Source organism: Pseudophryne corroboree, chromosome 7 (assembly GCF_028390025.1).
Source record: "Pseudophryne corroboree isolate aPseCor3 chromosome 7, aPseCor3.hap2, whole genome shotgun sequence".
Lineage (NCBI taxonomy): Eukaryota > Metazoa > Chordata > Amphibia > Anura > Myobatrachidae > Pseudophryne > Pseudophryne corroboree.
Genome location: NC_086450.1, coordinates 257,838,612 through 257,864,050, shown reverse-complemented (window position 1 = coordinate 257,864,050; position 25,439 = coordinate 257,838,612). Strand labels below are relative to the sequence as shown.

The window sequence follows — 25,439 nt, the reverse complement described above, 5'->3', positions numbered from 1 at the left end:
GCCCCATAAGGGCAAGCGGGCAAAAGGCGCCTCATTTCTGCCCCGTGGCAGAGGGAGAGGAAAAAGGCTGCAACAAACAGCCAGTTCCCAGGAACAAAAGCCCTCTCCCGCCTCCGCAAAGTCCTCAGCATGACGCTGGGGCTTTACAAGCAGACTCAGGCACGGTGGGGGCCCGTCTCAAGAAGATCAGTGCGCAGTGGGCCCACTCGCAAGTGGACCCCTGGATCCTTCAAGTGGTATCTCAGGGGTACAAATTGGAATTCGAGACGTCTCCCCCTAGCCGTTTTCTAAAGTCTGCTTTACCGACGTCTCCCTCAGACAGGGAGGCAGTATTGGAAGCCATTCACAAGCTGTATTCCCAGCAGGTGATAATCAAGGTACCCCTCCTACAACAGGGAAAGGGGTACTATTCCACACTATTTGTGGTACCGAAGCCGGACGGCTCGGTGAGACCAATTTTAAACCTAAAATCCTTGAACACTTGCATACAAAGGTTCAAATTCAAGATGGAGTCACTCAGACCAGTGATTGCAAACCTGGAAGAAGGGGACTATATGGTGTCTCTGGACATCAAAGATGCTTACCTACATGTCCCAATTTACCCTTCTCACCAAGGGTACCTCAGGTTTGTGGTACAGAACTGTCACTATCAGTTTCAGACGCTGCCGTTTGGATTGTCCACGGCACCCCGGGTCTTTACCAAGGTAATGGCCGAAATGATGATACTCCTTCGAAGGAAGGGAGTTTTAGTTATCCCTTACTTGGACGATCTCCTGATAAGGGCAAGATCCAGGGAACAGTTGGAAGTCGGGGTAGCACTATCTCAGATAGTGCTGCGCCAGCACGGTTGGATTCTCAATATTCCAAAATCACAGCTGATCCCGACGACACGACTTCTATTCCTAGGGATGATCCTGGACACAGTCCAGAAAAAGGTGTTTCTCCCGGAGGAGAAAGCCAGGGAGTTATCCGAACTAGTCAGAAATCTCCTAAAACCAGGCCAAGTCTCAGTGCATCAATGCACAAGGGTCCTGGGAAAGATGGTGGCTTCTTACGAAGCAATCCCATTCGGCAGATTCCACGCAAGAACCTTCCAGTGGGATCTGCTAGACAAATGGTCCGGGTCGCATCTTCAGATGCATCAGCGGATAATCTTGTCACCAAGGACAAGGGTGTCTCTCCTGTGGTGGTTGCAGAGTGCTCATCTTCTAGAGGGCCGCAGATTCGGCATTCAGGACTGGGTCCTGGTGACCACGGATGCCAGCCTGAGAGGCTGGGGAGCAGTCACACAGGGAAGAAATTTCCAGGGCTTGTGGTCAAGCCTGGAGACATTACTTCACATAAATATCCTGGAGCTAAGGGCCATCTACAATGCTCTAAGCCTAGCAAGACCTCTGCTTCAAGGTCAGCCGGTGCTGATCCAGTCAGACAACATCACGGCAGTCGCCCACGTAAACAGACAGGGCGGCACAAGAAGCAGGAGGGCAATGACAGAAGTTGCAAGGATTCTTTGCTGGGCGGAAAATCATGTGATAGCACTGTCAGCAGTGTTCATTCCGGGAGTGGACAACTGGGAAGCAGACTTCCTCAGCAGACACGACCTCCACCCGGGGGAGTGGGGACTTCACCCAGAAGTCTTCCACATGATTGTGAACCGTTGGGAAAAACCAAAGGTGGACATGATGGCGTCCCGCCTCAACAAAAAACTGGACAGGTATTGCGCCAGGTCAAGGGACCCTCAGGCAATAGCTGTGGACGCTCTGGTAACACCGTGGGTGTACCAGTCAGTGTATGTGTTCCCTCCTCTGCCTCTCATACCCAAGGTACTGAGAATCATAAGAAGGAGAGGAGTAAGGACTATACTCGTGGCTCCGGATTGGCCAAGAAGGACTTGGTACCCGGAACTTCAAGAGATGCTCACAGAGGACCCGTGGCCTCTACCTCTAAGAAAGGACATGCTCCAGCAGGGTCCCTGTCTGTTTCAAGACTTACCGCGGCTGCGTTTGACGGCATGGCGGTTGAACGCCGGATCCTGAAGGAAAAAGGCATTCCGGATGAAGTCATCCCTACCCTGATCAAAGCCAGGAAGGATGTAACCGTACAGCATTATCACCGTATTTGGCGTAAATATGTTGCGTGGTGCGAGGCCAGGAAGGCCCCTACAGAGGAATTTCAACTGGGTCGTTTCCTGCATTTCCTGCAAACAGGACGGTCTATGGGCCTAAAATTAGGGTCCATTAAGGTTCAAATTTCGGCCCTGTCGATTTTCTTCCAGAAAGAACTGGCTTCAGTTCCTGAAGTTCAGACGTTTGTCAAGGGGGTACTGCATATACAGCCTCCTTTTGTGCCTCCAGTGGCACCTTGGGATCTCAATGTCGTTTTGGGGTTCCTAAAATCACATTGGTTTGAACCGCTCTCCACTGTGGACTTAAAATATCTCACTTGGAAAGTGGTAATGCTGTTAGCCCTGGCTTCAGCCAGGCGTGTCTCAGAATTGGCGGCTTTATCCTATAAAAGCCCTTACCTAATTTTTCATACGGACAGGGCAGAATTGAGGACTCGTCCTCAATTTCTCCCTAAGGTGGTTTCAGCGTTTCACTTGAACCAGCCTATTGTGGTACCTGCGGCTACTAGGGATAGGGATATATGTTTCCAGGACGGCTGGAGTCAGGAAATCTGTCTCGCTGTTTATCCTGTATGCACCCAACAAGCTGGGTGCTCCTGCTTCTAAGCAGACTATTGCTCGTTGGATTTGTAGTACAATTCAGCTTGCACATTCTGTGGCAGGCCTGCCACAGCCAAAATCTGTAAAAGCCCATTCCACAAGGAAGGTGGGCTCATCTTGGGCGGCTGCCCGAGGGGTCTCGGCTTTACAACTTTGCCGAGCAGCTACTTGGTCAGGGGCAAACACGTTTGCTAAATTCTACAAATTTGATACCCTGGCTGAGGAGGACCTTGAGTTCTCTCATTCGGTGCTGCAGAGTCATCCGCACTCTCCAGCCCATTTGGGAGCTTTGGTATAATCCCCATGGTCCTTACGGAGTTCCCAGCATCCACTAGGACGTCAGAGAAAATAAGAATTTACTTACCGATTCTTCTATTTCTCGTAGTCCGTAGTGGATGCTGGGCGCCCATCCCAAGTGCGGATTGTCTGCAATACTTGTACATAGTTATTGTTACAAAAATCGGGTTATTGTTGTGAGCCATCTTTTCAGAGGCTCCTCTGTTATCATGCTGTTAACTGGGTTCAGATCACAGGTTGTATGTTGTGATTGGTGTGGCTGGTATGAGTCTTACCCGGGATTCAAAATCCTTCCTTATTGTGTATGCTCGTCCGGGCACAGTATCCTAACTGAGGCTTGGAGGAGGGTCATAGGGGGAGGAGCCAGTGCACACCAGGTAGTCCTAAAGCTTTTACTTTTGTGCCCAGTCTCCTGCGGAGCCGCTATTCCCCATGGTCCTTACGGAGTTCCCAGCATCCACTACGGACTACGAGAAATAGAATTATCGGTAAGTAAATTCTTATTTTTTAATGTTAACTAATCTGCACGTTTCTAAGCATCATATACATTTTCACATACAAGATGGTTTTATTGACATACTCCAGCTCCAAGTGAGCGTTCTTTGAGATGTGTCATTTTTACATATTGTCAGGTTTCCTAGTATTAATGTAGGTGTGTTGAGTTTTGTTTTTATTTCTAGTGCTCCGAGCGCGTTGGCATGGTGACCGGCGAAGCATGAATGACTCGCTTCCGGTCGGGCGGTGACGTCTAAGCCGGAAGTGCGGGCCGGGGGACGCCGAGACACGCCGTGGTCCACGCAGCTGGGAGTCGTGATGATGGGGTTAAGTGGGGTCATTTTATGGTATTTATTCACTGTTATTTGCACTGTTGAACTGTCTGAGGAAGGGGACACGTCCCCGAAACGTTACTGTTGTTCATATTAAACATCTTCACGGGGTGAAGTCTGATTTCACAAGCTACAAGTCTGTGAGTGCCACCTGATTTCTTCTGTCATATATATATATATATATATATATATATATAATAAAACATGCCCAAAGAGACATGAGTATACTGGGTCCTAGAGACAAAGCTATGTCGATTGCTGCTTGACGTGTCCTGTAGAATATGCAATGGACAGATGATGCCGACTTAAGAGGCATATGGAAGGCTGAGGATTGTGTGGAGAAGGGTCCTCGGACCTGGTCTCCACAGCTATAGCTGGTAATTCTGATAATTTGCCTTATATTCCTGCACAGCCTAGGAAAGCACGACATTATCAAATGCAGCCATTAGAACAAAGAAACAAGAAAGTCCGAGGTGCGTCCTTTCTTGCCAGAGGCGGGGGCAGAGGAAAGATGCTGCACAACACAGCTAGGTCCCAGGAACAGAAGTCCTCCCCGGCCTCTACTAAAATCCACCGCATGTCGCTGGGGCTCCACAGGCGGAGCTAGGCCCGGTGGGGGCACGCCTGCGTAAGTTCAGCCACAAGTGGGTTCATCCCTGTTAGATCCCTGGGCAATAGATATTGTGTCTCAGGAATGCAAGCTGGACTTTGAGAAGATGCCCCCTCACCGACTGTCCTGCCGGCTTCCCCCCACGAGAGGGAAACAGTGTTAACTGCAATTCACAGATTGTATCTAAAGCAGGTGGTGGTCAAGGTTCCCCTCCTTCAACAAGGAAAGGGTTATTATTCGACCATGTTGTGGATACCGAAACCGGACGGTTCGGTCAGACCCATATTGAATTTAAAATCCCTGAACATATACCTGAAAAGGTTCAAGTTCAAGATGGAATCGCTGAGAGCGGTCATTGCAAGCCTGGAAGAGGGGGATTTTATGGTGTCTCTGGACATAAAGGATGCTTACCTGCATGTCCCCATTTATCCACCTCATCAGGAGTACCTCAGATTTGTGGTACAGGACTGTCATTACCAATTCCAGACATTGCCGTTTGGTATGTCCACGGCACCGAGAATATTTACCAAAGTAATGGCGAAAATGATGGTGCTCCTGCGAAAGCAAGGAATCACAATTGTCCCATACTTGGTCGATCTCCTCATAAAGGCGAAGTCCAGAGAGCAGTTGCTGATCAGCCTAGCACACTCTCGGGAGGTGTTACAACAGCACGGGACGAGACTGCCCTTCCTGGGCATGATTCTGGACACAGACCAGAAGAAGGTGTTTCTCCCGGAGGAGAAGGCCCAGGAGCTCGTGACTGTGGTCAGAGACCTCTTAAAACCAAAACAGGTGTCGGTGCATCAATGCACGAAAGTCCTGGGAAAGATGGTGGCGTCATACGAAGCCATTCCCTTCGGCAGGTTCCATGCAAGGACCTTTCAGTGGGATCTGTTGAACAAGTGGTCCGAATCGCATCTTCAGATGCATCGGCTGATCACCCTATCCCCCAGGGCCAGGGTGTGTCTAATGTGGTGGCTGCAGAGTGCTCACCTTCTCAAGGGCCGCAGGTTCGGCATACAGGACTGGGTCCTGGTGACCACGGATGCAAGCCTCCGAGGGTGGGGGGCAGTCACTCAGGGAAGAAACTTCCAAGGGCTGTGGACAAGTCAGGAGGCTTGTCTGCACATCAATATCCTGGAACTAAGGGCCATATACAACGCCCTGAGTCAAGCAGAGCCTCTGCTTCGCAACCAACCGGTGCTGATTCAATCAGACAACATCACCGCAGTGGCTTATGTAAACCGCCAGGGTGGCACAAGAAGCAGGGTGGCGGTGGCAGAAGCCACCAGGATTCTTCGTTGGGCGGAGAATCATGTGCAAGCACCGTCAGCAGTGTTCATTCCGTGAGTGGACAACTGGGAAGCAGACTTCCTCAGCAGGCACGGCCTCCACCCGGGAGAGTGGGGACTTCATCAAGAAGTCTTCACGCAGATTGCAAGTCGGTGGGAACTGCCACAGGTGGACATGATGGCATCCCGCCTCAACAAAAAGCTACAGAGGTATTGCGCCAGGTCAATAGACCCTCAGGCGATAGCTGTGGACGCACTGGTGACGCCGTGGGTGTTCCAGCCGGTTTGTGTTTCCTCCTCTTCCTCTCATATCCAAGGTGCTGAGAATCGTAAGAAAAAGAGGAGCGAGAACAATACTCATTGTTCCGTATTGGCAACGAAGGACTTGGTATCCGGAACTGCAAGAAATGCTCACAAAGCCTCTGCCTCTCAGACAGGATCTGTTGCAACAGGGGACCTGTCTGTTCCAAGACTCACTGCGGCTGCGTTTGACGGCATGGCGGTTGAACGCCGGATCCTCGCAGAAAAAGGCATTCTGGATGAGGTTGTTCCTACGCTGATAAAGGCTAGGAAGGACGTGACGGCTAAACATTATCTCCGTATATGGCGAAAATATGTTGCTTGGTGTAAGGCCAGGAATGCCCCTACAGAGGAATTCCAGCTAGGCCTTTTACCTTCACTTCCTACAGTCGGGAGTGACTTTGGGCTTTAAAATTAGGGTCCATAAAGGTCCAGATTTCGGCCTTATCCATTTTCTTCAAAAGAAACTGGCTTCTCTTCCTGAAGTTCAGACGTTGTAAAGGGAGTGCTGCATATTCAGCCCCCTTTTGTGCCCCCAGTGGCACCTTGGAATCTTAACGTGGTGTTGAGTTTCCTGAAATCACACTGGTTTGAGCCACTTAAAACCGTGGAGTTAAAATATCTCACGTGGAAGGTGGTCATGCTATTGGTCTTAGCTACGGCTAGGCGTGTGTCAGAATTGGCGGCTTTGTCATGTAAAAGCCCCTATCTGGTTTTCCATATGGACAGGGCAGAATTACGGAGTGGTCCGCAATTTCTGCCGAAGGTGGTGTCATCTTTTCATTTGAACCAACCTATTGTGGTGCCTGCGGCTACTCGTGACTTGGAGGATTCCAAGTTACTAGATGTGGTCAGGGCTTTGAAGATTTATGTAGCCAGAACGGCTGGAGTCAGGAAAACTGACTCGCTGTTTATCCTGTATGCATTCAACACGCTGGGTGCTCCTGCTTCAAAGCAAACTATTGCTCGCTGGATCTGTAACAGGATTCAGCGTGCTCATTCTGCGGCTGGATTGCCGCATCCAAAATCAGTAAAAGCCCATTCCACAAGGAAAGTGGGCTCTTCTTGGGCGGCTGCCCCAGGGGTCTCGGCATTACAGCTTTGCCGAGCAGCTACTTGGTCGGGATCAAACACTTTTGCAAAATTCTACAAGTTTGATACCCTGGCTGAGGAGGACCTTGTGTTTGCCCATTCGGTGCTGCAGAGTCATCCGCACTCTCCCGCCCATTTTGGAGCTTTGGTATAATCCCCATGGTCCTTACGGAGTCCCCAGCATCCACTAGGACGTTAGAGAAAATAAGATTTTACTCACCGGTAAATCTATTTCTCGTAGTCCGTAGTGGATGCTGGGCGCCCGTCCCAAGTGCGGACTTCTTCTGCAATACTTGTATATAGTTATTGCTTAAATAGGGTTTATGTTATGTTGCATCAGGTTGTCTGATGCTCTGTTGTTTTTCATACTGTTAACTGGATATGTTATCACAAGTTATACGGTGTGATTGGTGTGGCTGGTATGAGTCTTACCCTGGATTCCAAAATCCTTTCCTTGTATTGTCAGCTCGTCCGGGCACAGTTTCCTTAACTGAGGTCTGGAGGAGGGGCATAGAGGGAGGAGCCAGTGCACACCAGCAGTCCTAATTCTTTCTTAGAGTGCCCAGTCTCCTGCGGAGCCCGTCTATTCCCCATGGTCTTTACGGAGTCCCCAGCATCCACTACGGACTACGAGAAATAGATTTACCGGTGAGTAAAATCTTATGTGGTAAAGTTTCACATGTCCCATTAAGGCTTCTTACACATGATCTGGCATTTCAGAAACCTGTTGTAACTGTTCGACTCAAACTCCAAAAAGCACCGAAATACCAATCATTAAGGCTGACGCCTTAATGGATGTGTTCCTTGTCCAATACAGATATGGTATGCCATCACAGCCTGTGGGTAAGTGCAGATACAGCACACTCACAGAGTGAGATTGCTGTTACTCACACAGTGGGCCTAATTCAGATCTGATCGCAGTAGCAAATTTGTTAGCTAATGGTCAAAACCATGGGGGTAATTCCAAGTTGATCGCAGCAGGACATTTTTTAGCAGTTGGGCAAAACCATGTGCACTTGCGGAGGGGGGGGGGGGCAGATATAACATTTGCAGAGAGAGCTAGATTTGGGTGGGTTATTTTGTTTCTGGGCAGGGTAAATACTGGATGCTTTATTTTTACACTGCAATTTAGATTGCAGATTAAACACACCCCACCCAAATCTAACTCTCTCTGCACATGTTATATCTGCCTCCCCTGCAGTGCACATGGTTTTGCCCAACTGCTAAAAAATTTCCTGCTGCGATCATCTTGGAATTACCCCCCATGTACATTGCAGGTGGGCATATATAACATGTGCATAGAGAGAGAGATTTGGGTGTGGTGTGTTCAAACTGAAATCTAAATTGCAGTGTAAAAATAAAGCAGCCTGTATTTGCCCTGCAGAGAAACAATATAACCCACCCAAATCTAACTCTCTGCAAATGTTATATCTTCCCCACCTGCAGTGCACATGGTTTTGCCCATTATTTAACAAATTTGCTGCTGCAATCAGATCTGAATAACCCATTGGTGTAGCTGCTAATTCACAGATTTCTGTTCTCATTGGGATACACACATGCAGTCTATACAACTAATGGCTGAGCAGTTATGTGGTGCAGCGCACAGAGAAAGCATATGTAAAAAACAGAAAAGACTCCTATATGCCTCCCAGAAAAGACTGCCACGTAAGGTTGATAGCACTAAGCAGTCGCGGAGGAGGAGGTTTGGCACGCAATGTGTGGAAAGTGGGCATTTCAGTCCCCCTGAAAAGACTGCTATAAAAAGGTACGGCACCAGCAGGCGGGGAGGACGTGTGCATGATTTTACAGCTTCTAACTGCATCAGGGATAAACAAAATAGCTGGCCAGCTTACCATATACAATTGTATAATTGTGGACTTTATACTATTAAATATAGGAGCCAAGCGTTCATAATAATACAAATCCTTGGTCGCTAAGAGTTTTATTAGGAGAAAGTCCATTAACTAGTTGATTTCTATACACCTGAATGTAGTTCTTTTGATCTTTATGAAGTGTTGGAATTAGCTCTATGAATGCAACATTGTTGATACATTTTGAGATTAGCTACGAAGTAACATTAAATGTATGAATAGAGCTTTTCTTTTTCTTTTTAAACACATGCTTGGGTGTAGATTATAGCATCAATTTGTTGAATTGTTCAGTGCAGAAAGTATTAGTTGGTGATGTGTTAAAATGTTACATATAATTATCTAAAGGTTATAATAAATTGTTAATTAAACCTTTCCCTTTTTTTTTTTTCACATATTCTTTCTGTGCGCTGCAATTTTGATGCTTTTTTTCTAGATTTTCTATATTCAGGGCGGAGTGACCCCTGTTTTTTGTCAGCTGCACAGAAATTGCAATTGTTTAGTGCGGAGTCAACTTTTCTTCTTTTTATTCAGTTATGTGGTGCACCCGTTCTATTCGGTCACCACAACAATCCCACCTTGTCAACACAACATCCTTCTCACTCCATACATACATTCATCCATCTCATTTATTATAAACATTTAGCTCCCTCAAACATCTTCGTTAATTGCTAAAACTATAATACCCCATGTACATTCTATGTGTCTACACTTAATTCCCCTATAGGCCTACATACTGCTCTGTATTCCCCAATCCCTTCTGCTGTGTTCTCCCATCTATGCTAGTCTGTTTTCACTTAACTGCACCATCTGTCTTTCCCCGTCTGTGCCTTGTCCGAACCACCGTTTCCTTCTCTCTGCGCTGCTTAGTGTTTCCCTCGTCAACGTCACTCTGCCTCCTCCCATACATGCCACAGTTTTCTACCCATCCATGCCAGTTTTTTCAACCCATCTGCATCATTGCCCCCCCATCCACACCACTCTGCCTCCCTTCCCATACGTACTGCATAATCTCCTCATATCCACACCACTCTTACCCCATTCATGTAGCTGACATTGCCGACATCCCGAAGGTATCGGGATCACTGGTACGGTTATGGCCCGGGGGGTGGGTAACCCTAACTACCACCCCTGAGGATTAGGATTAGCTGCCTCCCCCCAACGGGACTATCCAGAAATAAACTGGAAAAATGATTCATGTGACACTGCTAGGGGTAATATGTTTTTAAACACACTAAATGATAACTACTTAGTTCAACTAATTGAGGAACCTACTAGGTACAATGCAATCTTAGACCTGGTATTAACAAACAATGGGGAATTGGTATTAGGTTTTATAGTAGGGGAGCCCATAGGAAACAGCAACCACAATATGGTCACATTCACTATCCGTTTTCATAAACAGCCCTATACTGGCTCAACTAGGAATCTAAACTTTAGCAAAGCCAACTTTGAAAGGATAAGGGAAGCTTTAAGGGATATTGAATGGGAAGGTTTGTTTCTAAAAAAAAAAAATACTACAGAGAAATGGGATGTATTAAAATAACTGCTAGCTAAAAATACTCTCAAATGTATTCCTACGAGCAGCAAAAAAAGGAATAAAAATCATAAACCGATGTAGCTTAACAAAAAGGTAAAGGAATTTATGGGCAAGAAAAGACGAGCATTTAAAAAATGCAAATCTGACGGGAATGCAGAGTCATTTCAACACTATAAAGACTAATAAAATATGCAAAAAAGAAATGAGCGGCTAAAGTAGAAACTGAAAAACTAGTAGGAAAGCAAAGCGAAATCCCAAAAAATTATTTTAAATACATTAATAGCAAGAGATTAAAGAAGGAGAGTATAGGCCCTTTAGAATACAAGTTAGGTGTCTTAATCGAAAATGATAATGACAGAAGAGACACACTAAATGATTTTTTTCAACTGTATTTACTAGATAGGACCCAATTCAGGGACTAACACACAATCTCAATAATGAGACTGTCCTACTGATAAGTACTTATTTAGGTGAGGAGGTAGTCTGTGACCAATTAAAACATTTAAAGATTAATAAGTTACCGGGTCCGGATGGAATTCACCCAAGGGTTCTAATGGAGCTTCACTCTGAACTTTCAAAACCGCTAATTTTGATCTTTAAGGATTGTTATATCAGGTATGGTTCCCAAAGACTGGCTTATAGCGGAAGTAGTTGCCTATATTCAAAAATGGAAGTAAAGCTGAACAGGGTAATTATAGACCAGTTAGTCTTGCATCTATAGTGGGGAAAATATTAGAATTTATTCTAAGGGATAGTATTCAGAAGTTCCTTGAAGCCAATAAGGTCATTAAAAGGAATCAACATGGATTTGTGAAGGATAGATCCTGTCAAACCAACTTACTTGGCTATTATGAAACAGTAAGTGCAAAAATTGATCAGGGTAAAGAGGTGGAATTAATCTTTTTAGACTTTGCCAAAGCTTTCGGCACAGTAACACACATGCAACTTATCTACAAGCTACAAGACATGGGGCTAGGAAGCACAATATGCACTTGGGTCAAAAATTGGTTAGATAATAGGGAGCAGCGCGTTGTGGTTAATGGATCATTTTCAAATTGGACTGCAGTGCTAAGTGGTTTGCCACAAGTCTCGGTATTAGGACCGCTATTCAACATTTTCATTAACGACCTAACAGATGGTCTAAAGAGCATGGGCCCTCATTCCGAGTTGTTCGCTCGCAAGCGGATTTTAGCAGATTTGCTCATGCTAAGCCGCCGCCTACTGGGAGTGAATCTTAGTATCTTAAAATTGCGAACGATGTATTCGCAATATTGCAATTACACACCTCGTAGCAGTTTCTGAGTAGCTTCAGACTTACTCGGCATCTGCGATCAGTTCACTGCTTGTCGTTCCTGGTTTGACGTCACAAACACACCCAGCGTTCGCCCAGACACTCCTCTGTTTCTCCGGCCACTCCTGCGTTTTTTCCGGAAACGGTAGCGTTTTTTCCCACACGCCCATAAAACGGCCTGTTTCCGCCCAGTAACACCCATTTCCTGTCAATCACATTACGATCGCCAGACCGATGAAAAAGCCGTGAGTAAAAATCCTAACTGCATAGCAAATTTACTTGGCGCAGTCGCAGTGCGGACATTGCGCATTAAGTGGAAAATCGCTGCGATGCGAAGATTTTTACCGAGCGAACAACTCGGAATGAGGGCCATGGTGTCAATTTTTGCAGATTACACCAAATTGTGTAAGGCTATAAATACGGAGGAAGATGCAGAGTCTGTTCAGAGACGACTTCGTTAAATTAGAAGCATGGGCAGGCAAATGGAGAATGCACTACAATACAGACAAGTGTAAGGTAATGCACTGTGGTAACAAGAACACAAATAACACAAATAACACCTACATACTGAATGGGGTAAAATTAGGGGATTCTGTAGTAGAAAAGGACTTGGTTTGCTATCTATGAGAACAACTGAGCAGCAGTACCCAAAGTAGGATGGCAGCAAAGAAGGCTAATAAGATATTAGCATGCATAAAACGGGGAATTGATGCAAGGGACGAAGGGGTTATACTCCATTATACAAATCACTAGTGAGGCCACACCTTAGATACTGTGTACAATTCTGGGCACCATACTACAAAAAGGATATCCTGGAGCTAGAAAAGGTTCAGTGGCGTGCGAACAAACTAAGGGCATGGAGACGCTGGAAAGGCTTGCAAAACTAGGCATGCTTACACTGTGTAAACGCTGGTTTACTTACAGGACTGAAAAGCATATACCTTAAACACTTGATACACTTTAATATTGAGCCGCTGCGGCCGCAGTAATTAACCTTTCACCTTAATATTATTTACAAACCTTACGTACACAAGGTTGCACAGTGTCTGCACTCTGCTTATGTACGCCAAAAGGGCGTAGGGACTACACAGTTTGCGTACACAGGCCTATACGCTGTTAGCACAATGCAGCAGCCCGAGTGGCTGTAAATACACTTTAAACCTTAGCAACGAAATGTGACAGACAGCCGATCAGCTCCCCTTCGCTGTTTCCTGATCACCTCTCCATGTACAGTAGCTGCCCTTTCCACATCTGCCCCCATCTCTGTCATGCCCTGATAAACTCTTTTCCCCCTGCTTGTTCCCTGATCCCCCTTACTGGGGTCCCAAAGATATGTCCACACCCCTGGTTCCCTGATCAGTCTTCCCTGCGAGTCCCATCACCACCTCATTCTCTGTGCTCTCCCGCTGCTCCATGTACCCTGACCCTGTGAGTGTGTATGGGCGGCTCCTCGTCCACTTTGCTTGTGCGGTCTGAGAGTGGTCTATAATAGGCTCCAATAACTTTCATAAAAGCCAAACGAAACGGTAAGTGGCAGAAAAAACTGACAGTTTAAACTTGATTGCTCCCAATTACTCATTTTCTCTGACGTCCTAGTGGATGCTGGGTACTCCGTAAGGACCATGGGGAATAGCGGGCTCCGCAGGAGACTGGGCACTCTAAAGAAAGATTAGGTACTATCTGGTGTGCACTGGCTCCTCCCTCTATGCCCCTCCTCCAGACCTCAGTTAGAATCTGTGCCCGGCCCGAGCTGGTTGCACACTAGGGGCTCTCCTGAGCTCCTAGTAAAGAAAGTATTTGTTAGGTTTTTTATTTTCAGTGAGATCTGCTGGCAACAGACTCACTGCTACGAGGGACTAAGGGGAGAAGAAGCGAACCTACCTGATTGCAGCTAGCTTGGGCTTCTTAGGCTACTGGACACCATTAGCTCCAGAGGGATCGAACACAGGCCCAGCCTCGGTCGTCTGGTCCCGGAGCCGCGCCGCCGTCCCCCTTACAGAGCCAGAAGCAAGAAGACATCCTGTAAATCGGCGGCTGAAGACTTCGGTCTTCATTAAGGTAGCGCACAGCACTGCAGCTGTGCGCCATTGCTCCCTATGCACACCACATACTCCGGTCACTGATGGGTGCAGGGCGCTGGGGGCGCCCTGGGCAGCAATTAGAGTACCTTACATTGGCAAATGGCACATAATATAGCCTAATAAGCTATATATGTGCAAAAATCCCCTGCCATAATATAATTATAAGAGCGGGACAAGTCAGCCGAAAAAGGGGCGGGGCTATCTCCCTCAGCACACTGGCGCCATTTTCTCTTCACAGCTCCGCTGGAAGACAGCTCCCCAGGCGCTCCCCTGAAGTTTCCAGGCTCAAAGGGTAAAAAAGAGAGGGGGGGCACTAAATTTAGGCGCAAACTGTATATGAAAAGCAGCTATAGGGAAAATCACTTCTGTTAGTGTAAATCCCTGATTAAATAGCGCTGTGGTGTGTGCTGGCATACTCTTTCTGTCTCTCCAAAGGACTTTGTGGGGTCCTGTCCTCAGTCAGAGCATTCTCCTGTGTGTGTGCGGTGTGTCGGTACGGCTGTGTCGACATGTTTGATGAGGAGGCTTATGTGGAGGCGGAGCAGGTGCCGATAAATGTGATGTCACCCCCTGCGGGGCCGACACCAGAGTGGGTGGATATGTGGAAGGTATTAACCGACAGTGTCAACTCCATACATAAAAGACTGGATGACGTAACAGCCGTGGGACAGCCGGCTTCTCAGCCCGCGCCTGCCCAGGCGTCTCAAAGGCCATCAGGGGCTCAAAAACGCCCGCTACCTCAGATGGCAGACACAGATGTCGACACGGAGTCTGACTCCAGTGTCGACGAGGATGAGACATATACACAATCCACTAGGGGCATCCGTTGCATGATTACGGCAATGAAAAATGTGTTACACATTTCTGACATTAACCCAAGTACCACTAAAAAGGGTATTATGTTTGGGGAGAAAAAGCAGCCAGTATTCTTTCCCCTATCAGATGAGTTGAATGAAGTGTGTGAAGAAGCGTGGGCTTCCCCCGATAAGAAACTGGTAATTTCTAAAAAGTTACTGATGGCGTACCCTTTCCCGCCAGAGGATAGGTCACGTTGGGAGATATCCCCTAGGGTGGATAAGGCGCTCACACGTTTGTCAAAAAAGGTGGCACTGCCGTTTCAGGATACGGCCGCCTTGAAGGAGCCTGCTGATAGAAAGCAGGAGGCGATCCTGAAGTCTGTATATACACACTCAGGTACTATACTGAGACCTGCAATTGCCTCAGCATGGATGTGTAGTGCTGCTGCAGCGTGGTCTGATACCCTCGACAGGGATACTATTTTGCTAACCATAGAGCATATTAAAGACGTCGTCTTATATATGAGGGATGCACAGAGGGATATTTGCCGGCTGGCATCTAGAATTAATGCAATGTCCATTTCTGCCAGGAGGGTATTATGGACCCGGCAGTGGACAGGTGATGCTGATTCTAAAAGGCACATGGAGGTTCTGCCTTACAAGGGTGAGGAATTGTTTGGGGATGGTCTCTCGGACCTCGTATCCACAGCAACAGCTGGGAAGTCGACATTTCTACCTCGGGTTCCATCACAGCCTAAGAAAGCACCGTATTATCAGGTACAGTCCTTTCGGCCTCAGAAAAGCAAGCGGGTCAAAGGCGCTTCCTTTCTGCCCAGAGGCAGGGGAAGAGGGAAAAAGCTGCACCAGACAGCCAGTTCCCAGGATCAAAAATCTTCCCCCGCTTCCTCTAAGTCCACCGCATGACGCTGGGGCTCCACAGGCGGAGCCAGGTGCGGTGGGGGCGCGTCTCCGGAACTTCAGCGACCAGTGGGCTCGCTCACAGGTGGATCCCTGGGTTCTGCAAGTAGTATCACAGGGATACAAGCTGGAGTTCGAGGCGACACCCCCTCGCCGTTACCTCAAATCAGCCTTGCCTGCTATCCTCAGAGAAAGGGAGGTAGTACTGGCGGCGATTCACAAGCTGTATCTTCAGCAGGTGATAATCAAGGTACCCCTCCTTCAACAGGGACGGGGTTACTATTCCACAATGTTTGTGGTACCGAAACCAGACGGTTCGGTGAGGCCCATTCTAAATTTAAAATCCTTGAACATTTATATGGACGATCTCCTTATAAAGGCGAGGTCCAAAGAGTTGCTAGTCAGCGTAGCACTATCTCAGGAAGTGCTGCATCAGCACGGCTGGATTCTGAATATCCCAAAGTCACAGCTGATTCCTGCGACGCGTCTGCTGTTCTTGGGCATGATTCTGGACACAGAACAGAAGAAAATCTTTCTCCCGGAGGAGAAGGCCCAGGAATTATCATCTTTGGTCAGGGACCTCCTGAAACCAAAGCAGGTGTCGGTGCATCACTGCACGCGAGTCCTGGGAAAGATGGTAGCTTCTTACGAAGCAATTCCCTTCGGCAGGTTCCATGCAAGGATATTCCAGTGGGATCTGTTGGACAAGTGGTCCGGATCTCATCTCCAGATGCATCGGTTAATCACCCTGTCCCCGAGGGCCAGGGTGTCTCTGCTGTGGTGGCTGCAAGGTGCTCATCTGCTCAAAGGCCGCAGTTTCGGCATACAGGACTGGGTCCTGGTGACCACGGATGCAAGCCTCCGAGGTTGGGGGGCAGTCACCCAGGGAAGAAACTTCCAGGGACAATGGTCGAGTCAGGAAACTTCCCTACACATAAATATTCTGGAACTAAGGGCCATTTACAACGCCCTAAGTCAAGCAAGACCCCTGCTTCAAAACCAGCCGGTACTGATTCAGTCAGACAACATCACGGCAGTCGCCCATGTAAACCGTCAGGGCGGCACAAGAAGCAGGGAGGCAATGGCAGAAGCCACAAGGATTCTTCGATGGGCGGAGAATCATGTGATAGCACTGTCAGCAGTGTTGATTCTGGGAGTGGACAACTGGGAAGCAGACTTCCTCAGCAGGCACGACCTCCACCCGGGAGAGTGGGGACTTCATCCAGAAGTCTTCCAGCTGATTGTAAACCGTTGGTAACGGCCACAGGTGGACATGATGGCGTCCCGCCTCAACAAAAAGCTAAAAAGATATTGCGCCAGGTCAAGGGACCCTCAGGCAATAGCTGTGGACGCTCTGGTGACACCGTGGGTGTACCAGTCGGTTTATGTGTTCCCTCCTCTTCCTCTCATACCCAAGGTACTGAGAATAATAAGAAGGAGAGGAGTAAGAACTATACTCATTGTTCCGGATTGGACAAGAAGAGCTTGGTACCCAGAACTTCAAGAAATGATCTCAGAGGACCCATGGCCTTTGCTGCTCAGACAGGACCTGCTGCAGCAGGGGCCCTGTCTGTTCCAAGACTTACCGCGGCTGCGTTTGACGGCATGGCAGTTGAACACCGGATCCTAAAGGAAAAGGGCATTCCGGAGGAAGTCATTCCTACGCTGATTAAAGCTAGGAAGGATGTGACCGCAAAACATTATCACCGCATATGGCGGAAATATGTTGCTTGGTGTGAGGCCAGGAAGGCCCCAACGGAGGAATTTCAGCTGGGTCGATTTCTGCACTTCCTACAGTCAGGGGGTGACTATGGGCCTCAAATTGGGTTCCATTAAGGTCCAGATTTCGGCTCTGTCGATTTTCTTCCAAAAAGAACTGGCTTCACTGCCTGAAGTTCAGACATTTGTTAAGGGAGTGCTGCATATTCAGCCCCCTTTTGTGCCTCCAGTGGCACCTTGGGATCTCAATGTGGTGTTGGATTTCCTAAAGTCGCATTGGTTTGAGCCACTTAAAACCGTGGAGCTAAAATATCTCACGTGGAAAGTGGTCATGCTATTGGCCTTGGCTTCGGCCAGGCGTGTGTCAGAATTGGCGGCTTTGTCGTGTTAAAGCCCATATCTGATTTTTCATATGGACAGGGCAGAATTGAGGACTCGTCCCCAGTTTCTCCCAAAGGTGGTATCAGCCTTTCATTTGAACCAACTTATTGTGGTTCCTGCGGCTACTCGGGACTCGGAGGATTCCAAGTTGCTGGACGTAGTCCGGGCCCTAAAAATCTACGTTTCCAGGACAGCTGAAGTCAGAAAAACTGACTCTCTATTTATCCTGCATGCACCCAACAAACTGGGTGCTCCTGCTTCAAAGCAGACTATTGCTCGCTGGATCTGTAGCACGATTCAACTTGCACATTCTGCGGCTGGACTGCCGCATCCTAAATCAGTAAAAGCCCATTCCACAAGGAAAGTGGGCTCATCTTGGGCGGCTGCCCCAGGGGTCTCGGTATTACAACTTTGCCTGTGCTGCTACTTGGTCGGGTTCAAACACATTTGCAAAATTCTACAAGTTTGATACCCTGGCTGAGGAGGACCTTGAGTTGCTCATTTGGTGCTGCAGAGTCACCCGCACTCTCCCGCCTGTTTGGGAGCTTTGGTATAATCCCCATGGTCCTTACGGAGTACCCAGCATCCACTAGGATGTCAGAGAAAATAAGAATTTACTCACCGGTAATTCTATTTCTCGTAGTCCGTAGTGGATGCTGGGAGCCCGTCCCAAGTGCGGACTCTCTGCAATACGTGTATATAGTTATTGCTTAACTAAAGGGTTTTGTTATGAGCCATCTGTTAATGAGGCTCATTTGTTGTTCATACTGTTAACTGGGTATAGTTATCACAAGTTGTACGGTGTGATTGGTGTGGCTGGTATGAGTCTTACCCTGGATTCCAAATCCTTTCCTAGTAATGTCAGCTCTTCCGGGCACAGTTTCCCTAACTGAGGTCTGGAGGAGGGGCATAGAGGGAGGAGCCAGTGCACACCAGATATAGTACCTAATCTTTCTTTTAAGAGTGCCCAGTCTCCTGCGGAGCCCGTCTATTCCCCATGGTCCTTACGGAGTCCCCAGCATCCACTACGGACTACGAGAAATAGAATTACCGGTGAGTAAATTCTTATTATTTGTTTGACACTTTTTTTTGTTTCCAACATACTTCCATATGTGTTCTTTCATAGTTTTGATGTCTTCAGTATTAATCTACAATGTAGAAAATAATTAAAATAAATAAAATCCATTGAATGAGAAGGTGTTTCCAAACTTTTGACTAGTACTGTATTTGTGTTTGTTTTCATTGTAATGTCAAATGTTTTTTTCTTTGATTTTGGGAGAAGCCTTTACAGTTCTTTACAATAAAGCTGGTAAATATGTGTATATATATATATATGATAACAGAGAAGGGTAGCGCTCACTTCTATATTCCTCAATGGATTTATGACAGTCAAAAGAGTTTGACTGTCTGGTCTTTTCTGTTGGCATATTAACCATGGCTAGTTTGGTATTGAAAAGAAGGCCTAAAAACCTCAAGCAATGACTGGGAATTATCTACGACTTTTACTGGTTAATAACCAAGTCATGAAACGCTGGCCCTTCCACTGCAGTTAGTAGATTTGTTCGAAGTGCATTCTTTTGAATCTGCTTTGAAAAGCAAATTGTCTAAAATAAAGAACAATCTTTATTATTATATTCAGATGTGTCCCTTCTCATCCTGCATATTATTCCCTGCCGCAATATGTAAGCACACGGCAGCGATAATTTATTTTACGTCCTAGAGGATGCTGGGGTCCATATTAGTACCATGGGTATAGATGGGCCCACCAGGAGCCATTGACACTTTAAGAGTTTAATAGTGTGGGCTGGCTCCTCCCTCTATGCCCCTCCTACCAGACTCAGTTTGAGAAATGTGCCCGGAGGAGTCGGTCACAGCTAGGGGAGCTCTACAGAGCTTTCCTGGAAAAAGTTCATCTTAGAGTTAATTTTTTTACAGGAGGCTGCTGGCAACAGCCTGCCTGCCTCGAGGGACTGAGGAGGGGAGCAGTGTCAGCCCTGCGGGGTCTGAGCCACTGACTCTGCTGACTGGACATTGATCTCAGAGGGGACATATCGCACCCCGCCACAGGGGAACGCTCACCCCGGCAGCCAGCTGCCACCCCCTTGCAGAGCTGAAAGTGGCGAGTGTCTCACTGTCCCCCCTTACAAGCAGGGGGGGGGGGGGTCAGTGTGAAGAGGGCGGCTTTATGGGTAGGAGCGCGGAATTAACTGCGCTCCCGGATGGCTCAGCGATACTGTGGTGCGGCGCTGTGAGGGGCGCCCTGAGCCAGCACCTAACAATACACTGACCATTTCCAGCCTGTTGGTTTCCTTGGATCTCAGCCAGCAAACAAATCCTCAAGCCAGTATAATCTCAGGATGGGGCGGGGCTTCTCAGAGCGGACTCAGCAGCGTTCAGTGCCATTTTCCTGCCTGCAGCTCACTGCCGGTGGATGAACAGGTCCCTCCAGAGAAACTCCAGCTATCTGTACGGTACCAGGGGGTTGTAGAAGGGAGGGGAGGCTGTGTCACCTATTAAGGGACACAGCACTGGTTAGGGTCTCCCTATACCTATAATAGCACTGTGTGTGGGTCGGCTCCAATCTCTGTGTCTCTCGGCCATTCTTGGGGGGGAAACTCTGTCTACCCAGTACCCTGTGTGTTTGTGGGGTGTTTGATGTGTATGTGACAACATGTCTAGGGACACTGTTTCATATGCTGCAGAGAATTTATCTTCCCAGGAAGACTCCATACCATGTAATCAGGATTGCACTGTTGTTGCGCAGATCCCAGCTAGAGAGACAGAATGGTTAGTTTTTCTGAGGGGGAATATTTCTCAGATTTCTGATAAGGTTGCTAGGACTGAACATGCCACTCAAGTTCTGCAATCCTCTATGGTTGTATGGTCTGATACTGCTTCCTTGGTGTCCCCTGTAGTGCATTCTCACAAACGTGCACTTGCCAAACTTATGCAGTATGACACGGACACCGATTCTGACACTGCAGACGGTGACGGGGATGTGTCGAGGGGGACGGCATCACTTGCTAAGGGGGTGCAGTTGATGATTGAAGCTGTAAGGGATGTGTTACACATTACTGATCCTGAGCAGGTGGAGGAGGCCTTTTTCACAGACAATAAAAAGCACCCCCTCACCTTCCCGGCATCCAAATAATTAAATGCTATCTTTGAAAAAGCCTGGAAAAATCCAGAAAAGAAATTCCAGATCCCTAAGAGGGTCTTGGTTGCTTTTCGCTTCCCAGAGGAAGATAGGAAAAAATGGGAGTCCCTGACGATAGTCGACGCCTCTGTCTCCAGGCTGTTCAAACAGGTGGCGCTGCCAGTCCCGGGATCCACCGCGTTGAAAGACCCGGCAGATCAAAAGGTGGATGCTACGCTAAAATCCATTTACACGGCTTCAGGGGCTATATTGCGGCCTACTATAGCCTGTGCTATAGTAGGCTATTGCCAGTTGGTCTCCTTGAGGAATCGAAAACCCTGGATAGAGGTGACGTGGATTTATTTTTACGTAATATTCAGGATTCTGCAGGGTTCCTGGTAGATTCCATGAAGGACCTGGGCTCCATGGCTGCGGGGAGCTCCTCCATGTCTGTTTCGGCTCACAGGGGTCTCTGGCTGCGCCAATGGTCTGCGGACGCGGAATTCAGGAAAAGTGTGGAGGGTCTACTTTATACAGGTCAGGACCTCTTTGGGGAGGCGCTAGATGCGTGGATTGCTGCAGCGGGTAAGTCTCCTTTTGTCCCCTCAGCTGCACCGGCTACCAAGAAGCCTTTTACACAAGCCACGTCACAGCCCTTTTGGCCTGCGAGGCATAGAAAGAACAAGCCTTCGAACACCACCTTCAGAGGTGGTCATGCAAAAGGAAAGAAGTTTGCTTCCGCTGGTTCCCAGAACCAGAAGCCTGCTTCTGATACCCCAAAGTCCTCCGCATGAAGGTGGACAGCTGTACCTGGAGAAATGTCAGGTGGGGGCAAGACTCTGGCATTTCAGCCACATCTGGGTGTCGTCGGGCCTGGACCCCTGGGTACTGGATATAGTGTCCAGGGGATACAGGCTGGAGTTTCAATATCTCCCGCCTCACCGTTTCTTCAGGTCAGGCTTGCCAGCTCTGCTGGCAGACAGAACAATTCTTCTGGACGCCATCCAAACATTGGTGGTGTCCAGGGTCATTCTCAGGTTTGCACTGTTGGACGATCACTATCAGTTTCAGGCACTACCGTTTGGCCTCTCCACAGCACAGAGGGTCTTCACCAAGGTGATGGCAGAGATGATGGTTCTCCTGCGCAAGCAAGGGGTGAGCATAATTCCGTATCTGGACGATCTCCTGATCAAGGCGTCGTCCATTGCTCTCACGACACATCTGCTCAAGGAGCACGGTTGGATCCTGAACCTTCTGAAGTCTTATCTGGAGCCGACAAGGAGGCTGTCTTTCCTGGGAATGATCCTAGACAGGGAAGTGCAGAGGGTGTTTTTATGCCTGTGGAGAAAGCATTAGTGATTCAATCAATGGTCCGGGATGTCTTAAAGCCTACTTGGGTCTCGGTTCATCAGTGCATCCGCCTTCTGGGGAAGACTTGCCTCCTACGAGGCTCTACAATACGGAAGGTTTCATGCTCGATCCTTTCAGCTGGATCTCTTGGACCAGTGGTCGGGATCTCACCTACACATGCACCAGAGGATCCGTCTGTCTCTGAGAGCCAGGATTTCGCTTCTCTGGTGGATACAACTGCCTCACGTTCTGGAAGGCTGAAGGTTCGGCGTTCAGGACTGGATCCTTCTAACCACAGATGCAAGTCTAAGAGGTTGGGGAACAGTCGCTCAGGAGGAAACCTTCCAAGGACGGTGGTCGGATAAAGAATCCCTTCTCCCGATAAACATTATGGAGCTATGAGCCGTGTACAACGGCCTTCTGCAATCAGCACACCTTTTGCAGAAGGCCAGTCGGACAACGTGCAGGTACAGTCGGACAACGTGACCACAGTGGCCTACATAAACCGACAATGTGGAACGAAGAGCAGGGCTGCCATGTCAGACATGTCAGAAATCCTGCTCTGGGCAGAAAAACACGCGGTGGCGACGTCTGAAATCTTCATTCCGGGAAAAGACAACTGGGAAGCAAACTTCCTCAGCAGACACTATCTCCATCCAGGAGAGTGGGGCCTCCATCCGGAGGTGTTCGAAGAGGTAACCGGTTGGTGTGGGGTTCCTCACATAGACATGATGGCCTCCCGCCTCAACAAGAAGCTGCGGAGGTACTGTTCCAGGTCGAGAGACCCACAGGCAGTGGCGGTGGACACACTGGTAACACCCACTTCCTCTGATGCCAAAAGTTCTTCAACTGGTAGGAGGATCTGCTACGGCAGGGGCTCTTCGCTTATCAAAACTTACCACGGCTACGTTTGACAGCATGGCGGTTGAACTCCAGATCTTAGCTCGGAAGGGTATCTTGAGTGAGGTCATTCCTAACCTGATACAAGCTAGGAAGGGGGTAACGTCTAAACATCATCATCGCATTTGGAAAAAAATGTTTCTTGGTGTGATTCCAAGAAGTTTGCTGCGGTGGAGTTTCAACTTGGATGTTTTCTCCGTTCCTGCAAGCAGGGGTGGATATGGGACTGAGATTGGGCTCCATCAAGGTCCAGATCTCTGCTTTGTCCATCTTCTTCCAATAACAATTGGCTGTCCTCCCTGAGGTTGACCTTTTTGAAAGGGGTTTTGCACATCCAGCCTCCCTTTGTGGCACCAACGGCACCCTGGGATCTTGATGTGGTGTTGCAGTTCCTGCAATCTGCTTGGTTTGAGCCTCTACAGGAGGCTGATCTCAAGATTCTCACGTGGAAGGTGGTCACTTTGTTGGCCTTGGCTTCTGCGGGACACGTGTCTGAATTGGGAGCTTTATCTTGTAAAAGCCCCTTTCTGATCTTCCATGAAGACAGGACGGAACTTAGGACTCGTCCACAGTTCCTGCCTAAGGTTGTATCAGCTTTCCATATCAACCAACCTATTGTGGTGGCAGTGGTAACTGACTCCTCATTTGCTTCAAAGGCCTTGGATGTAGTGAGGACTTTGAAGATTTATGTGAAGAGAACAGTTTGTCATAGGAAAAGTGACTGTCCTCTGTGATCCCAAGAAAATTGGGTGTCCTGTCACTATCCAGCATGCTTATTCCACGAGAGGATTCTGAAATCTGTAAAGGCCCCCTCCAGTCGTAAAGTGGGCTCTTCTTGGGCAGCTGCCCGGGGTGTCTCGGCTGTACAACTCTGCCGAGCAGCTACTTGGTCTGGGTCGAACACGTTTGCCAAGTTTTACAAGTTCGATACTTTGGCCTCTGACCTCAAGTTTGGTCAAGCAGGTTTACAGGAGCCTCCGCGCTCTCCCTCCCGTACTGGGAGCTTTGGTACATCCCCATGGTACTAATATGGACCCCAGCATCCTCTAGGATGTAAGAGGAAATAGGATTTTTGGTTACCTATCTGTAAATCCTTTTCTCGTAGTTCGTAGAGGATGCTGGGCGCCCGCCCAGCGCTGCATTTTCCTGCATTGGTTTTATAGTTCAGTACTGCCTGGTTCCTAGGTAAGTTCTGTGTTCTTCACTGTTCCAGCTGTTGCTGAGTTGTTCGGCATGTTAGCCGTTTTGACTGTTGTGTGAGCGGGTATGAATCTCGCCGCTATCTGTGTAATTCTTTCTCTCGAAGTATGTTGTCTCCTCGGGCACAGTTTCTAGACTGAATCTGGTAGGAGGGGCATAGAGGGAGGAGCCAGCCCACACTATTAAACTCTTAAAGTGCCAATGGCTCCTGGTGGACCCGTCTATACCCATGGTACTAATATGGACCCCAGCATCCTCTACAGACTACGAGAAAAGGATTTACCGGTAGGTAACCAAAATCTTATTATCCAGCTTGCAATGGCTAGCAGCAGCATGCGTCCGCTCACATTAATTTCAATGGGAGCCGATGCGTATGCACACGCCTGCGACTATTCACAGCAAATGAGTCGTGTTTACAGCAACTTGTTTGCATGGTGAGTGGGGACACATCTGCATCTTAGAAGGCCTGCCATGACTTTTGCAAAAATGCAAGGGGCTGTTGCTGTACTGAAATGAAATGAAGAGCCTGGAATTGGAAATGTCTTCCCTTAACTGTACATTTTAAGACATTGATGGCCCACCCAAATGGGCATGTGGAGATTGGCATATTTGATGTTTATAGATGCTACAAAATTAGTTTACCTCCAAACCATTAATGGCTGTTCTTACAGATACCATTCTGAATCTGTCTACTTGCAGTATTGTTTTTAAGTATTCCATTTAAAATTAGTCTGTGATTCCCATCTGGGTTTTGGACTTAAAACTGATTACAATAAAATTCCATTACTTTTTGCTTTCTGGTACTGGGAAAGCTTCTAATGAATTTAGATAGACCCATTGATGGTATTATTTTACATCTCTACAAGCTGGCAATCAATTTTAGCTGCTGATTTGCCCTTTACAAGCAGAAATCTGATAACACTGTGCACCACAACATTTGACCATGTTTCTGCCAGCCCTGCCATCTTACAGCTGACGTTGGTAAAGTATGAGTTATATGATGCATTCTAAAGGCCGTGAGAGGAAGCAGTGGTCTACTTGGTATGGCCTGTTGGGAAATTAGAATGAAATAGAGAACGTTACACACGTGAGAAGTCTTGTTCCCTTACCTATTG

The 25,439-nt window shown here is 47.9% G+C and overlaps 1 protein-coding gene across 4 annotated transcripts in view; it reads left to right on the top strand.

Annotated features, from left to right (window-relative positions):
• WDR75 (WD repeat domain 75) overlaps positions 1-25,439 on the top strand; it is a 1,043,598-nt gene that overhangs the window by 240,071 nt on the left and 778,088 nt on the right. The window lies entirely within an intron of this gene.